Consider the following 17080-nt stretch of genomic DNA (forward strand, 5'->3'; position numbering starts at 1 on the left):
TTTGAAATCTCATGCTTTTTTGCTTGCATGACATGATTTGGGGGAGGAGTGCTGCAAATTCCCCATCACTAGTAAAATATAGCAATCTATATTAGCGTTCACAAGTCACTGCTAATTAATGATAGTATTTCATTTTGTAATAACAGCACCTTGCATTTGTACCTCCATTTTCTGAAGCATTTGACACATACTCTCATTTAATCATATTGTTCTTTGTATGAATTTTCCAGGAAGCATTAGTGAAGAAGCATAGAGAATAGAGAATGCTGTAAATCAAGATTATATATATATGGCTAAAGAGAGCTTATTCTATTTCTAGTGAAATGCCCTGCTGATTGCATTAATCACATACTCTTTCAGATTTAGAGTATGTTGTCCTCTTAGAAACAGTTTGAAGGTTGAAAGCATGGAGATACTTTTTTCGACTAGTTAATAATTTGGTAAATATTGGCTATCTACTAGAAGTAATCATCTCTTAATTATAATTTCAGAAGGAAAGAATTCCAAATCTATTTTAATTATGGAGCAAGAATGCTTGTCTAAATGCTATTCAGGACATTTAAACACTAATATTTTTAAGTGGTTTTCTTGTAAAATCTCCTATCCAAAGGTTATTGAGAATAACTCAAGACGAACATTTTTGCAAATGAAAATTGCAAGCCAACCATCAAGAAGCAAAGATTATAAGAATGCTGAACCACTACCTAAATGTTTCTTAACCTGTTCTAGTTTATCTTACTGACACTGTCTTATTTTCTATGATTTTAAGATAGTTTATTGCCAAGATTAATTTATCTGACATTTAAGAGAATAAGTTATCTGACATTTAGATAAATTATCTGACATTTAAGAGAAATTTAGTATAATTCATATTTGGATTCTATGTCAAGAATAATACTTATTCAGGAACCTAGTCTTTGGGTAGAGGATTGGGAGTAAAAATCAAACACATCAACATTACTCTGAAATACAATTAGATAATTGAAATCACAAACTGCTTTTTTATCTTCAATTGAACATCCTTTATAATTGCATTTTTAAGATTTTAGAAGACAGAATAATCTTTTTTTCTTTTTACTATTTGTATAGGCAAGTCCCATTAAGGCACACTCTAGGTGCCTTAATAATGAAACAAGTTTACATCCTAATACACACGTTTTTAGAGAAAAAAGCTAATCACACAGTGCATAGAAAAAGTAGATGTGATCCAGAAAGTGGGAGCTAAATCATACTTTTCCCATTGCCACCAGTTAAATAGGAACGCAAGAACTTAACAATCAGTATAGCAATTGAACTTAATAGGTTAAATCAGTTTAAAACATTTGGCTTTTGTATTTTGTCTTTTTTGGGGGGAGGGGGAAGGGGAAGGTTGGGCAGGGTCTCACCCAGGCTGGAGTGCACTGGCACAAACACAACTCACTGCAGCCTCAACCTCCTGGGCTCAAGCCATTCTCCCACCTCAGCCGCCCGAGTAGCTGGGACCACAGATACATGCCACCGCGCCTGGCTAATTTTTGTATTTTTTGTAGTGATTTTCGTTATGTTACCCAATCTGGTCTTGAACTCCTGAGCTCAAGTCTTCCTCTCGGCCTCCCAAAGTGCTGGGATTGCAGAGGCTTTTGTATTTTGAAATAATGTCTAAGTAACTTTCCCAAAGTAGTAAATTGACAGGTTCTTCAAAATGCTAGTAATTGGTCAATTGAAATTTGAGATCACATAATATTAACAAGTTTAGCTCAAATGAAGTGTCTGCTTCTCAAAGAGAACCTGGTTATGAAATTTTTAAGTTATCGTTGTATGGATTTATATATATATATATGGAGTCTCACTCTGTCACCAGGCTGGTGTGCAGTGGTGCAGTCTCGGCTCACTGCAACCTCCACCTCCCAGGTTCAAGTAATTCTCCTGCCCCAGCCTCCTGAGTAGCTGGGGCTACAGGCGCATGCCACCATGCCCAGCTAATTTTTGTATGTTTAGTAGAGATGGGGTTTCACCATGTTGGCCAGGATGGTCTCAATCTCTTGACCTCCTGATCTGCCTGCCTTGGCCTCCCAACGTGCTGGGATTACAGGTGTGAACCACCACGCCTGGCCGTATGGATTTTTATTTAGCCAATATTCATTTGGCATTCCCTGAAAACCAAATATGAATAAGATATTATCCCTGCCTTCTCTCCATATACACATCTAAGATGGAAGATTTAAGTATGTTATGCAGAACCTGGAAGAGGTAAAAGATGGGTAGTATTGGGGTTTGCTTTGCAGCAGGGGTTACATCATCACACCTTACAGAGCAAGATCTGGGAACTTCTAGTAGTTTGACCTAAAGGGTGGTGTGTTAAAAGACAACTGGAAAGGTAGGAAGGACCCAAAGTTGGAAAGTTTCCTTGGCTGAGTGATGTTTAGACTTTACCCTGTAGTTAATATGGAACCAGCAACTGGATTTAAGCAAAAGAAGACCAATGAATTTGCAGTAGTCTTCCTACCTGTTTCAACAGATTCTGTCGACCTACATTGCTGCCAGGATAGTTCTAAAGCATAGAAATTCATGGGAACAGATGATTTGCGCTTGAACTTAGGATATGGTGAAGATTAAGGGCACAAATTTGAAAGAAGTCCACAAACTCATTAGATGTCTTCCACATGGATGAGGGTGCTTCTAACTGGAATAGGAAATAGAGAAGGGGAGTTCTGGAGGCAGAAGATAATGAACTGCCTGTAGGACATCTAATTTGCTTAGATATTAGCAGTTGGATATGCTAGTCTGGAATTGGGATTGGCCTGGACCAGAAGTATGTATCTGGCTGTTCGTTGAGGTGCTGCTTAAAGCCCGTAAGATCATATAGGATCAAGTGAGGAGAAAAGTGGACCAAATACTTGCTAATAAACAGCACATAAAGGGCAGACAGACTGCAAAGAAGGAAGCTTAAACGAGCCACGGTGGTGGTAGACAAGCTAGATCTTTTGAAAAAACCACAGCATGCTGCAATGAGGACTAAAGGGATTCCATTGAATTTCCAACAGTTGGTAACATTTGCCAGAGATCCTTCAGTGGAGCAACAACCTGGTTGTCATGGATGGGAAAAGGTACTGAATTTGAGAGTGACAGGTCAGTTTGGTCTTCTCAGGAGCCCCAGATACGAAATTATGTTGGTCTTTGGTAATCTCACCCATTTTAGACATTGTGTAGCATTATCCTAAAATGCTTTACAGAGTAATAGCTTTGTAAATATTACCTTGAAGCAACCCGTGTGATGTTTTACTTGAACAGGGAAATGAAAATGAGAGTGGCATTTTTCAGTGTCGCCTAAAGATACCTACCATTTACTGAGAATCTGTGCAAAGCACAGTGCTAAGTATTTTATTACATTCTATTTAATCCTTACAATGACTTAAGTACTGTTTTATTCCCATCATTACAGATTAAGTAAATTGAGGCGAAGAGAGATTGTGTAAGTTGCTGAAGGTTTCATGGTTATTAAGTGGTAAAGCCAGGATTCTAACTCTAGCAATCCAACTCCAGAGCAACTACTATTCTACCTCTGTAGAGAAATAGGAATTTCTGAGTGCTTACTCCACAGTGATGTTTGGAAGAAACTTTTCATTTTGAGTCTTTCTTTAACAAGATTAAGATATCTTTAAACTTGTATAATTAAGATGACCATATCTTTTAGAGTCCAAACCAGGACCCCTTTGAGATTGAAAGGAGGCATTATTAATAGTTGGCCTGGGCAACAGCTATAAAACAGGGCTCTCCTGGGCACATCATATGTGTAGCATAGTGTTTACGTTGTCTTCAGAAGCAGCATTTTGGGAGTCACATTTACCTCCTCCCAACATCATTATCCTAGATTTTTGCACTCTTTGAATGGAAAGGACACATGAATTTACATGCATTAGGACCCACAATAGTGGTTGAAACAGGTGGTGAATTATCAGGGTAAAGTTGTATACAATGAATTAGAAAATGGAAATGATAGAGGAAGAGAAAATTTCTGTTTTTAAGTCTTAATGATGTTTGTTGAGCTTTTCCCACCCTAAAGTAATGGCAGGTGAAAAAAAAGTAAGAAAAAAGTGAGCAAGAGTAGGATATTCTCAGTGTAAAGATTATGCATTTTTCTAAACTCTTGGTCCAATGGCAATTTACCAGTCTAAGATGGGAATCTGATTTAACATATGCAAAGTAAGACTTTTAAATGTGTCAATTTGAAAAAAAAAAAATGTACTCACTATTTTCTCAGGATTTTAAAACCATTCAGTGCCATGTACTTTACTTCCAAGTGATTAAACATGTTTTAATATGAACCAACAGAGATTTCTAATGAACATAAAGACTATACTCATGGCTTTAAATTATAACTGTGTGTGAGAGAAAGATGACTTCAAATAGATTCAAGGTATGATTAACACAAAGCAATACTCTGAACCACACCCTCTTTCAAAAATGCACAGATACAACATCAACTAAAGAGAACGGAGAAAAGAGGAGAAAGTGAATACGCTGATTTTGGAGGCTTGTATAGTTTATTGCAGTTAAGCATTAACTTCAGCTCACTACTTTGTGGTAGAATAATACGTTTGGCAGAGTGAAACTAGATAAGAATGTTATCTTTAGAAAACAGATACAAGTGATTTAAATGCCATTATCCTATGAAATGTGGTTGTTGGATGCAACTTTTGAGATGACTGCACATAGAGAGGAATCTGTTTAATAAATGGGAATCAGCACCCAGATCTATGATCAGCAAGATTTTCTGGCCTAAGGTACATAAAACATTTGGGTGGGGGAGGGAAAAAAAGAAAAACTACCAAAGATTTGAAAATACAACTGCTGTGTACAGAATCTGTATAGTTTAAAAATATTGGTCAACCTGCAAGTTATATAGCATTCTAGATCAGATGGAGTTTGTAGTCCATGCATTAGAATTTCTCTAAAACGGTCTCCATCTCCTTCAGAAAAGATCAGTCTGCTGAAAGTCTCATGAATAAGAGCCCATCGAAGAGCTGTGTGTCACAGTAGGTAATCTAGCTAACTTGGAAAGGCCACAAGATGCTAACATTCTGAAACTTGCCTTTTAGGCTTGCTTCCACTCTGTCTGGCTCCCTTCTTCTCACTACTTTCATCTTACCTTTTTATCATCCCCTGCTTCCCTCCCCATTCAACTCTCCAGTTTTTCCTATTAAATAATCATGACAGAATATTTAAATTTTTATTTGAGCCTTTTATCTTAACTTTTATAAACTTTGTATTGAAATATGACATGCATAAAGTGCACAAATCGTAAGAGTACAACTTTAGTTATTGCAAAGCCAACACCCATGTAACCAGCCATATAAAGAAATAGAACATTACCAGTGTCCCACGGGCCCCCTTATTCATCCTTCCTATTACTATGCCTTCTACAAAGGTAATGTCAGCCTGGCCTCTAACACCATAAATTATTTTCACTGTTTTTGAACTTTACATATGATACATACTCATTTGTTTCTGGCTTCTTTTATATTTGCTTTCTCTTCACATTTTATAGATAAACACATTTTTATTATTATTTTCACTGAACAATTTAAAAGTTGGTTGCAGACTTCATGTTGCTTGCCCCTAAATATTCAACATGCATTTTGTAAAAACGCAGAAGCTAAAAATGTAATTACATATATAAGAGTAATTCCAGTGTCAAATATTCAGTTCAAATGAAAAATCTCAATTGTCCCCAAAAATGTCTTTCTGTTTTCCTTTTTTGTTTATTTAGAGCTAAGATTCAATCAAGATAGATGCATTGTATTTTGTTTTTATTTCTGTTTAGTCTCTTTTAATCAACTTACCCTTTTTTTTTTTTTTTAAGACATTGACTTAAAAGTCCAGGACGTTGTCTTTTAGAGACTATTCTGCATTCTGTATTTGTCTTATTGTTTCCTCATGGTATCATTTAACTTAGGTGAAGTTTCATATAGATGATGCTGTATACCTGATATTTGTGTCCCATCAGGAGGCACATTATGTCAGATTGTCTTATTCTTTGTGATGCTGTTTGATCATTTGGTTAAGGTACTGACTGCCAGATATTTCCACCATAGAAGTACATTTTCCATTTTCTGAATAGGTAATTATGAGGGTGATACTTTGGCACCATGCAAATATCCTGTCCTCAACAAGATTTCACTTAGTATTTTAACCCATTGATCATTTTTGGCTGAATTGGGGATTGAAAATGCTTATTTTCTAATTACATTGTTCTAGCTATGTTAGCTAGTACTCTTCTCTAAAGAAAAGTATTATTATTATTATTATTATTATTTTTGACAGAGTCTCGCTCTGTCGCCCAGGCTGGAGTGCAGTGGCGTGATGATCTTGGCTCACTGCAAGCTCCGCCTCCCGGGTTCATGCCATTCTCCTGCCTCAGCCTCCTGAGTATCTGGGACTACAGGCGCCCGCTACCACGCCCGGCTAATTTTTTGTATTTTTAGTAGAGCCGAGGTTTCACCACGTTAGCCAGAATGGTCTTGATCTCCTGACCTCGTGATCCGCCCACCTCGGCCTCCCAAAGTGCTGGGATTACAGGCGTGAGCCACCACACCTGGCTGGTTTTTAAAAGTTTTACCATCAATTACAGTCATTACACTTTTTTTTATGCTCAAATTGTCTCAAGCTGGTTTCTGTGTCAATTCTGATACACCCCTCATAAGTCTATCAGCTAGTTTTGCTGGAAAGCAAAACAAGATGTCCCAGGCTTTCTCACCTTCTATTTTCCATGCCTCAGCCCTGGGATCATTTTTCAAAGAATCTTGATTTGGTTTCTTTTTTCTTTTTTTTTTTCAGTGTAAAAAGGTATTTAGAAACCAAAGTCTGGGTGCTAAGTATGTGTATTGCTACCATGGTATCGTGGTTTTTTGTTTGTTTGTTTGTTTGTTTTTCTAGACAGCTTTTATTTTTAAAAATTGAGGCTGGGCACAGTGGCTCACACCTGTAATCCTAGCACTTTGGGAAGCCTAGGCAGATGGATCGCTTGAGCCCAGGAGTTCAAGACCAGCCTCAGAAACATGGTGAAACCTCATCTTTACAAAAAAATTTTAAAAATAGAAAATTAGCTGGGCGTAGTGGTATGTGCCTGTAGTCCCAGCTACTCAGGAGGCTGAGGCGGAGGATTGTTTGAGCCCAGGAGGCAGAGGTTGCAGTGAGCTGAGATGGTATCACTGCACTCCAGCCTGGGTGACAGAGTGAGACCCTATCTCAAAAAAATAAAAAATAAAATGAATCGAGTTTATATTGGTATTTTAAATTCACATTTAATATTACAGGATTTTTGTTTTGTATTTTTCCCTCTTATGTGCAAAGTTATTCTGTAATATAAATTTTGAAATTACAATGCCTAATATTATTCCCAACCATAAACCTACTGATATTTGATATTTCTCTGCAATTGTTTGGTTGTTAGAATATATACCACTAAGGATGAAACACTGTATTCAAAAGTTACTTATAATTTTCTTTTGTCTATGTGATTATGTTACCAATTTGATATACAATTAGGTTTAAAATTTTTTTCTACCTTATGTTTTGCTTTTTTCTTTTGTTTTTATTTTCAAAATATATAACATTTGCATGGTTCAAAATGCAAAACTGTATTAAAAGTACTTTTAGAGAAGATTTGCCCTTTCACCTTCAAATTGCCTCCACCTCCCATCTGTAGGTAACCATTTCCAACTCATTAGGAAAATTCCTTTCCATTTTCTTTTCCAAAAGTAAATTTGTACATATAGTCTCATTTCTCCTTTTTTTTAACATAAGACGTAGCATACTGTATATGTTGATACCTTGATTTTTTTCATTGCAATCTTTTGCTATTTCAAATAATGTTGCAGTGACCTTATACCTACATTGTTTTGTATTTGTGGAGGTATATCTTCCAGGTACAGTCTTAGAAGTTTGATTGGCAGGCCAGAAGGTAAGTGCAGATACAGTTTAGCTCAATACTGCCCTTTGTAGATGTATGATGTTGCACTCACTCCAGCAATGTGTGAACAGGACTATTTTTCCCACAGCCTTGACAGCAGACTGTATTATGAAACATTTGGATTTTTGCAAATGTGATAGGTGAAAATGGAATCTTAGGATAGTTTTAATTTGCATTTCTCTTATTACTAAGGTTGAACATCTTTCAATATATTTAAAGATCTGTTTTTAAAACTTCATCTTTTTTTGATGAGGTATGGTTACATACAGTAAGCTGAACAGATCTTAAGTGTACAGTTTGATGAGTTTTGACAAATGAATACACTTGTGTAATCTATATCCCAATAAAAAACAATGCATTGCCATCACCCTAGAAAGTTCCCTTGTGTCTTTTTTTATTCTATCTCCTTCCTCCCCTGCCCCTGGAGGAAATCGCTTTTTGATTTCTATACCTATGGATTTATTTTGCTATTCTTAAAGCATTAAAATGGCAGCATGGGAAATGTACTTTTTTGTGTTTCACTTCTTTCACCAAGCATAATGTTTTTGAAATTCATCATCTATGATGATGTGTGCCTATTGAGTTAACCTTTTCTTGCACATGCCGCCTGCCACAAATTTGAATATATCTTTTCATCTTCATTTATTTCATAATACTTTGTAATTTCTTCTTTGATTTCTTTTTTTACACATAAATTTTTAAAAAGTGTGTTATTTAGCTTACAAATATTTAAGGACTTTCAATATATTTTTCTTACTGGTTTCTAATTTAATTCCATTGTAGTCAGAGAATATATTTTGTGTGTCTTGAATCCTGTCTTTGATTTCACTACTCTACTTCCACAATATCTAATTTGCTCTTAATCCCATCCAGTATAATTTTTATATCTCAAGGACCATAAGTTTTATCTCTGTATGTTTGATTTGAATCATTTTAATATCTTGCATGCCTCCTCCTTTCCTCTCCTTTCTTGAACATATGCAATAAAAGTTAATATCACTTTCAAAGTCCTTGTATACTCATTCTATCATTAGAATCATTTCTAGGCTTTTTTGAATGATTTTTCTTCTCATTATATGTCAGATTTTCTTGTTTCTTTACATGCCTGATAACTTAATGGCAAACAGTGCAAATTTAATCTTGTTGGGTTCTGGATATTGTTTGATTTCCATAAATATCCTTGGGCATGCTTGTAGGATGCTGTTCAGTTTCTTGAAAACAGTTTGAACATTTCAGGTCTTGCTTTTAAGCTTTGTGAGGTGAGACCAGAGCAGTATTTAATCAAGTTCTAATTTTGTCCCACTACTGGAGTAGAATCATTCAGAGTACTCCACCAGATACCATGTGATTTGTGAGGTTTTGCCAATTCAGTTGGAGGAAAGAGCAAATATTATTGGCTAAGTTAGCTCCAGGTATTCATCCCTCTAATTTTGTTGAGTGGCTCCCCTCTCCTTTACCCATCCTGGCCCCAAGTAGTTTCTTCAAACCCCATACTAATCCTTTTAGTTGAAGACTTGAAAGGAATCCTAGGCAAATCTCAAGAGCTATTGTTCTGTGTACCTCCATTTAGTGCCCTGCCCTGTGAATTTGTAGCTGTCTTGTCCCCTTGAGTTCTCAGCTCTGTCTCTTAAACTCAAGGGAACCACAGGGCTCTATTCGGGTTCTCTCTCCCTGGCTGCAGCCTAGAAACTCTATACGAACAAAACCTGGGGCTTACTTCATTCTTTTCCCATTTCTCAGTGAGCACGATCTTGTAATGCCTGTTTTCCAATGTCTGAAAACCATTGCTTTATATATTTTGTCCAGTTTTTTACTTGTTTAAGGCAAGAAGGTAAGTCCTGCTACTCCATGTTTGCTGGTAGCAGAAGTCTGTTTTTAAATATAGAACTATCTGCCTCGATCTTTTTAAGTTTGTTGGATATTATTTTGTTTGTATTATTTAGTACCTCCATACAATGCTAAATATTCACACTCTTCTGTTTCAAACATACTGTTAACACTAACCTCAACTTGCATCAGCTAGGTTTATTTTTAAGACTTCAGACTGCTGTTTCCTTAGGGGACAGTCATGGGGAGATGTTGCACAAAGGGTACAAAGTTTCAGTTAGGTAGGATGAATAAGTTCTGCAGGTCTAGTGTACAGCATGGTAACTATATTGTATATTTGAAATTTGCTAATAGTAGATCTTAAATGTTCTCATCTCCCTTTCATTCACATACAATGTGAGGTTATAGATATGTTAATTAGCTTGATTATGATAATCATTTCACGATGTACACATATATCAAAACATCTTCACAATAGCCAAGATTTGGAATCAACCTTCTATTCTCTATCTCCAAGGGTTCAACCGTTTTGATTTTTAGATCCCACAAATGAGTGAGAACATGCAATGTCTGTCTTTCTGTGCCTGGCTTATTTCACTTAACATAATAACCTCCAGTTCCATCTATGTTGTTGCAAATGACAGGATGTCATTCTTTTTATGCCTGAATAGTACTTCAGGGTGTATATGTTCCAAATTTTTTTTATCCGTTCATCTGTTGACAGATACTTACATTGCTTCCAAATCTTAGCTATTGTAAACAGTGCTGCAACAAACATGGGAATGCAGGTATCTCTTTGATATACTGATTTCCTTTCTTTTGAGTATCTACCAAGCAGTGGAATTGCTGGATCACGTGGTAGCTCTATTTTTAGCTTTTTGAGGAACCTCCAAACTATTCTCCATAGTGATTGTACAAGTTTACATTCCCACCTATGGTGTACAAAGGTTCACCTTTCTCCACATCCTCACCAGCATTTGTTATTGCTTGTCTTTTGGATATAAGCCATTTTAACTGAGGTGAGATGATATCTCCTTCTAGTTTTGATTTGCTTTTCTCTGATGATCAATGATGTTGAGCACCTTTTTATATACCTATTTTCCATTTGTATGTCTTCTTTTGAGAAATGTCCAGATCTTTTGCCCGCTTTTAATCGGATTATTATACTTTTTTGTATAGAGTTGTTTGAGCTCCTTATGTATTCTGGTTATTAATTCCTTGTCACATGGATAGTTTGCAAATATTTTCTCCCATTCTGTGGGTTGTCTCTTCACTTCGTTGATTATATCCTTTGCTGTGCAGTAGCTTTTTTTTTTTTTTAATACAGATAGGGTCTTGCTATGTTGCCCTGGCTTGTCTTGAAATCCTGGCCTCAAGCAATCCTTCCACCTCGGCCTCCCAAAGTGCTGGAATTACAGGCGTGAGCCACCATGCCTAGCCCCAATATGCAGAAGCTTTTTAATTTCCTGTGATCCCATTTGTCCATTTTTGCTTTGGTTGTCTGTGCTTGTGGGGTATTATGCAAGAAATCTTTGCTCAGTCCAATGTCCTGGAGAGTTTCTCCAATGTTTTCTTGTAGTAGTTCCAGAGTTTGAGGTCTCAGATTTCAGACTTCAATCTATTTTGATTTGATTTTTGCATATATCAAGAGACAGAGGTCTAGTTTCATTCTTCTGCATATGGATATCCTGTTTTCCCAGCACCGTTTATTAAATCCTTTTCTCAATATATGTTCTTGGAATCTTTGTCAAGAAATGAGTTCACTGTAGATGTATGAATTGGTTTCTGGGTTCTGTATTCTGTTTCATTAGTCTATGTGACTGTTTTTATGCCAATATCATGCTGTTTTGGTTGCTGTAGCTCTGTAATATAATTTGAAGTCAGATAATGTGATTCCTTCAGTTTTGTTCTTTTTCCTTAGAATAGCTTTGGCTATTCTGGTTCTTTTTTGGTTCCATATAAATTTAAGGATTTTTTTTTCTACTTCTGTGAAGAATACTATTGGTATTTTGATAGGGATTACACTGAATCTGTAGATTGCTTTGGGTAGTATGAACATTTTAACAATATTGATTCTTCTAATCCATGAACATGGAATATCTTTTCATTTTTTGGTGTCCTCTTCAATTTCTTTCATCCGTGTTTTATAGTTTTTATTTTAGAGATCTTTCACTTCTTTGATTAATTTCTGGGTATTTTGTTTTATTTGTAGCTATTGTGAATGGGATTACTTTTTCAGACTGTCTGCTGTTAGCATATAAAAATGCTACAGATTTTTCATTCTACTCTAAAGACACATGCACATGTAGGTTTATTGCATCACTGCTCACAATAGTGAAGTCTTGGAGCCAACCCAAATGTCCATCAATGATAGACTGGATAAAGAAAATGTGGCACATATACACCATGGAATACTATGCAGCCATGAAAAATGATGAGTTCATGTCCTTTGCAGAGACATGGATGGAACTGGAAACCATCATTCTCAGCAAAGCAACACAAGAGGAGAAAACCAAACACCGCATTTTCTCACTCATAAGTGGGAACTGAACAATGAGATCACATGGACACAGGGAGGGGAACATCACACACCAGGGCCTGTCAGGGGGTGGGGGACCAGGGGAGGGATAGCAGTAGGAGAAATACCTAATGTAAATGACAAGTTGATGGGTGCAGCAAATCAACATGGCACATGTATACCTATGTAACAAAACCTGCATGTTGTGCACATGTACCCCAGAACTTAAAGTATAATAATAATAATAATAAAAGCTACTGATTTTTGTATGTTGATTTTTGTATTCTGCAACTTCACTGAATTTATCAGTTCTAATAGTTTTTTCGGTGGAGTCTTTAGGTTTTCATAAATATAATATCATATCATCTGTAAACAAGAATAATTCGAATTCTTCCTTTCCAATTTGGATGCCCTTTACTTCTTTCTCTTGTCTGATTGTTCTAGTTAGGACTTCCAGTAATGTGTTCAATTACGGTGGTGAAAGTGGGCAACCTTGTTGTGTTTCAGATCTTAGAGGAAAAGCTTTCAGTTTTTCTCCATTCAATATGATACTAGCTGTGGGTCTGTCATACGTGGCTTTTATTATGTTAAGGTATGTTCCTTCTATACCCAGTTTTTGAGAGTTTTTATCATGAACAGATGTTGAATTTTATCAAATGCTTTTTCAGCCTCAATTGAAATGATCATGTGGTTTTTGACTTTCATTCTGTGGATATGATGTATCACATTGACGGATTTGCTTATCTTGAACCATCTTTGCATCACTGGGCTAAATCCCACTTGGTCATGATGAATGATCTTTCTAATGTGTTGTTGAATTTGGTTTGCTAGTATTTTCTTGAGGATTTTTGTTTGTATTAATATTCATCAGTGATATTGGCCTGTAGTTTTCTTTTGTTTGATGTGTCTTGTCTGGTTTTGGTATCAGGCTGACACTGGCCTTGTACAAGGAATTTGGAAGTATTCCCTCCTCCTCTATTTGTCAGAACAGTTTGAGTAGGATTGGTATTAGTTCTTTTTTAAATATTTGGTAGAATTCAGCAGTTAAGCCATTGGGTCTGAGATTTTCCTTGCTGGAAGGCTTTTTATTATGACTTCAGTCTTATTACTTGCTATTGGTCTCTTCGAGTTTTGGATTTCTTCATGGTTCAATTTTGGTAGGTTGTATGGTCTACGAAATTTATCCGATTATTCTAGATTTTTCAATTTATTGTCATATGGTTGCTCATAGTATCCACTAATGATCCTTTAAATTTCGATGGTGTCAGTTGTAATGTCTCCTTTTTCATCTTTAATTTTATTTATTTGGGTCTTCTCTTTTTGTTGTCTTAGTTAACCTGGCTCAATTTTGTCACTTTTATTTTTTCAAAAAAACAATTTGTTGTTTCATTGATCTTTTGTATTGTCTTCTTCTTTAATTTATTTCTGCTCTGATCTTTATTATTTCTTACCTTCTACTCATTTGGGGTTTGCTTTGCTCTTGCCTTTCTAGTTCTTTAAGATTCATTATTAGGTTTGCTTATTTGAAGTTTTTTTTCTTTTTGATGTAGGTACTTATAGCTATACCTAGTATTGCTTTTGCTGTATCCCTTAGGCTTTAGTATGTTGTGTTTGTATTATTATTTGTCTCAAAAATTTTTGCAATTTCTTTTTTAATTTCTTCATTGACTCACTGGTCATTCAGTAGCATATTGTTTAATTTCTATGTGTTTGTATAATTTCCAAATTTCCACTCATTATTGTTTTCTAGTTTTATTCCATTGTGATCAGAGAAGATGCTTAATATTATTTCAATTTTTTTTGAAAGAATACCTGGGAAATTCATCGCAAAAAGATCATCACCTGGGCACATTGTTATCAGGTTATCCAAAGTTAAGATGAAGGAAAGAATCTTAAGAGCTGTGAGACAGAAGCACCAGGTAACCTATAAAGGAAAACCTATCATATTAACAGCAGATTTCTCAGCAGAAACCCTACAAGGCAGAAGGGATTGGGGCCCTATCTTCAGCCTCCATAAACAAAACAATTATCAGCCAGGAATTTTGTATCCAGTGAAACTAAACATCATGTGTGGTGCTTAGCTATTTATTTTGTTATCTATTGTTGTTGCTCAAACTATTCAAGTTTTGGCCATTCGGAACTCTTTCACATTGGCACTTGTGTACTTTTGGCATACCTTCATCCACTTTGTTTGGAGCACTTCTTCTTTCTGGCACCACAGGATGCTCCAGGCTCATCTTGTGTTTTCTTCTCTACATTGGCCCTAGACTTAGTCATTTCTCCTAGGAGCCTTGGTTCTTTTTTTTTTTCCTTTGATGAATGGCTTTAGAAACCAAGATCTTGGTGACGGGTATGCTCATTGCTACTGTGATGACACTGCTTCTACACATTCTAAATGAACAGAACTAGGAAATATATGTATGTGTACTGTCACATGTATATACATATCCATAATTATGTTCCTATATGCATATATATTAAACTAAACATTAGTTCACTGACATTAAAAATGTATGAGGATATGGATATAAAAAATTAAAATCATGCCTTATCTTCCCAATCTTCCATAATTGTTTTATTTATAATGAAAACAAATGTAATATCATTATTAAAAAATGAATAAAATAAATACAAGTTCATACTAATATTTCCAACTTGAATCCAGAACTGCAGAATTTATTCTAGCCTTCTGCCTCACCACTTTGTTTATTTGTAACTACTTACTCTGGTACTATGACTCTTATTATCTATAATTTATTTACTTATTCCTTCAATCCTAGAATACATGTAAAATAGTTTCAGAATTGCTATCCTGCAGCTCCGTAAGAAAGGAAAACTTTACAAATTATAGTATTAATTCATAGTTCTTTTTGTCTTTAGTCTTGGAATAGCTAATTAAAGCACGGTTTTTCCAAAGTTACTTTGGTCATCTCCTTTTTTCCTCACCCTCTTGAATGAAGTTATATCATATATTTGTAATACAGTTAGATTCATTTGTTACAGTCTGCATTCCATTCTGGGATCTCCTGACACCTTTATTGATTTTTTAAAATGTCCACAAAATGTACTCTGTATGAGCAGAGTCATGTATCCACCATCCTAGTACCATATAGGACAGTTCAATCACCCTAAAAATTTCCCTTTGTCCCACCCCAAGGGCCATTTTTTTTTTTTTTTAAGATGGAGTTTCACTCTTGTCACCCAGGCTGGAGTGTAGTGGTGCGATCTTGGCTCACTGCAACCTCTGCCTCCCTGGTTCAAGCGATTCTCCTGCCTCAACCTCCCAAGTATCTGGGATTACAGACATGTGCCACCAAGCCTGGCTAGTTTTTTTTTTTTGTATTTTTAATTGAGATGGGGTTTCACCACTGGAAATACTGGACTTGAACTCCTGACCTCAGGTGATCTGCCTGCCTCGGCCTCCCAAAGTACTGGGATTACAGGCATGAGCCACCATACCTGGCCCCAGGGGTCATTTTGAAAGGCTGATTTACAAGTATGTAGAAACTATAACCCTGACCTACTGAAACTGCTGAGATCAGAGACAGCTGGGAAACAACACAATAGAAAAAATGTAATTTATTCTTTCTGGATGCTTTCTAGAGGCTGAATGAGAAACCTGCAATGATTCCCTGAAGAAGCAGAAGAGATGGTGAATATAGGAGACCTGGGGAGTCTCTCAAATCTTCAGCTGGATGCTTATCTTTGTCATACACTGTATTTCACTTGTTTAAGTGGCAAATGGTTGGGATTGTACATCTTTCCTTCTGGGAAACCATAAAGATGAAAAGGCTATTCATATAGTCTGGTGGGGAAGAAATCTCTCAATATTAAGAACATGACCTCATGACCTAATCTTGAAGCAGCCCTATGGGAGACCAGTGAGGAGACCTATGTCTATGAATAGAGATCTTGCAATTGGCAATTAATGAAGTAGGTGAAGCATTTTTTCTCATATGACACTAAATTCAATTGAAAATATTTCATTTGGTATTTTTGCATCTCTAAGCTATTAGTGAGATTGGTTTATAGGTTTCTTTCTTTTTTTGCTATTATTGGCAGCCTTTGGTATAAAAATGTTGCTCCTTTTGAAAAATGCATTAGCCAGGCGTGGTGGCTCACGTCTGTAATTTCAGAACTTTGGGAGGCCGAGGCAGGTGGATCACCTGAGGTCAGGAGTTTGAGACCTGCCTGGCCAACATGGCGAAACCCTGTCTTATTAAAAATACAAAAATTAGCCGGGCGTGGTGGCATGTGCCTGAAATTCCAGCTACTCAGGAGGCTGAGGTAGGAGAATCGCTTGAACCTGGGAGGCAGAGGTTGCAGTGAGCCGAGATTGTGCCACTGCACTACAGCCTGGGCAACAACAATGAAACTCCGTATCAGAAGAAGAAGAAAAAAAGAAAAAACAAAAAAACAGAAAAATGCATTAGTTAGAATTCTGTAAAGATAACAAACTGGATATGAGTAGCAATCAAAATCTGATCCTCTTCTGGGACTGACAGTTGGGGGCAAATTAGGCTTTGACTCTCATGGGAATCCTAGCAGGGAGAACTGGGGTGGAGCTTTCTCATAGATAGACTGGTCAAACCTTGGAAACTGGAGTTAGAAAACCCCAGGGAGAGAATTAGAATGAGATAGATACTGAAAAAAGCTAAGGCTAACAAGACACGAATCTCAAGCGAGAGAGAGGTGAATTACGTTAGATCCCCTCAGGTAGGTTTGATTGTCTGGGCTTCCAAGAGGCATAAGGGAGCTGAAAGGGTGAACTGTGTCCTCTCCAT

This window comes from Macaca thibetana, chromosome X (assembly GCF_024542745.1).
Source record: "Macaca thibetana thibetana isolate TM-01 chromosome X, ASM2454274v1, whole genome shotgun sequence".
Classification (NCBI taxonomy): Eukaryota; Metazoa; Chordata; class Mammalia; order Primates; family Cercopithecidae; genus Macaca; species Macaca thibetana.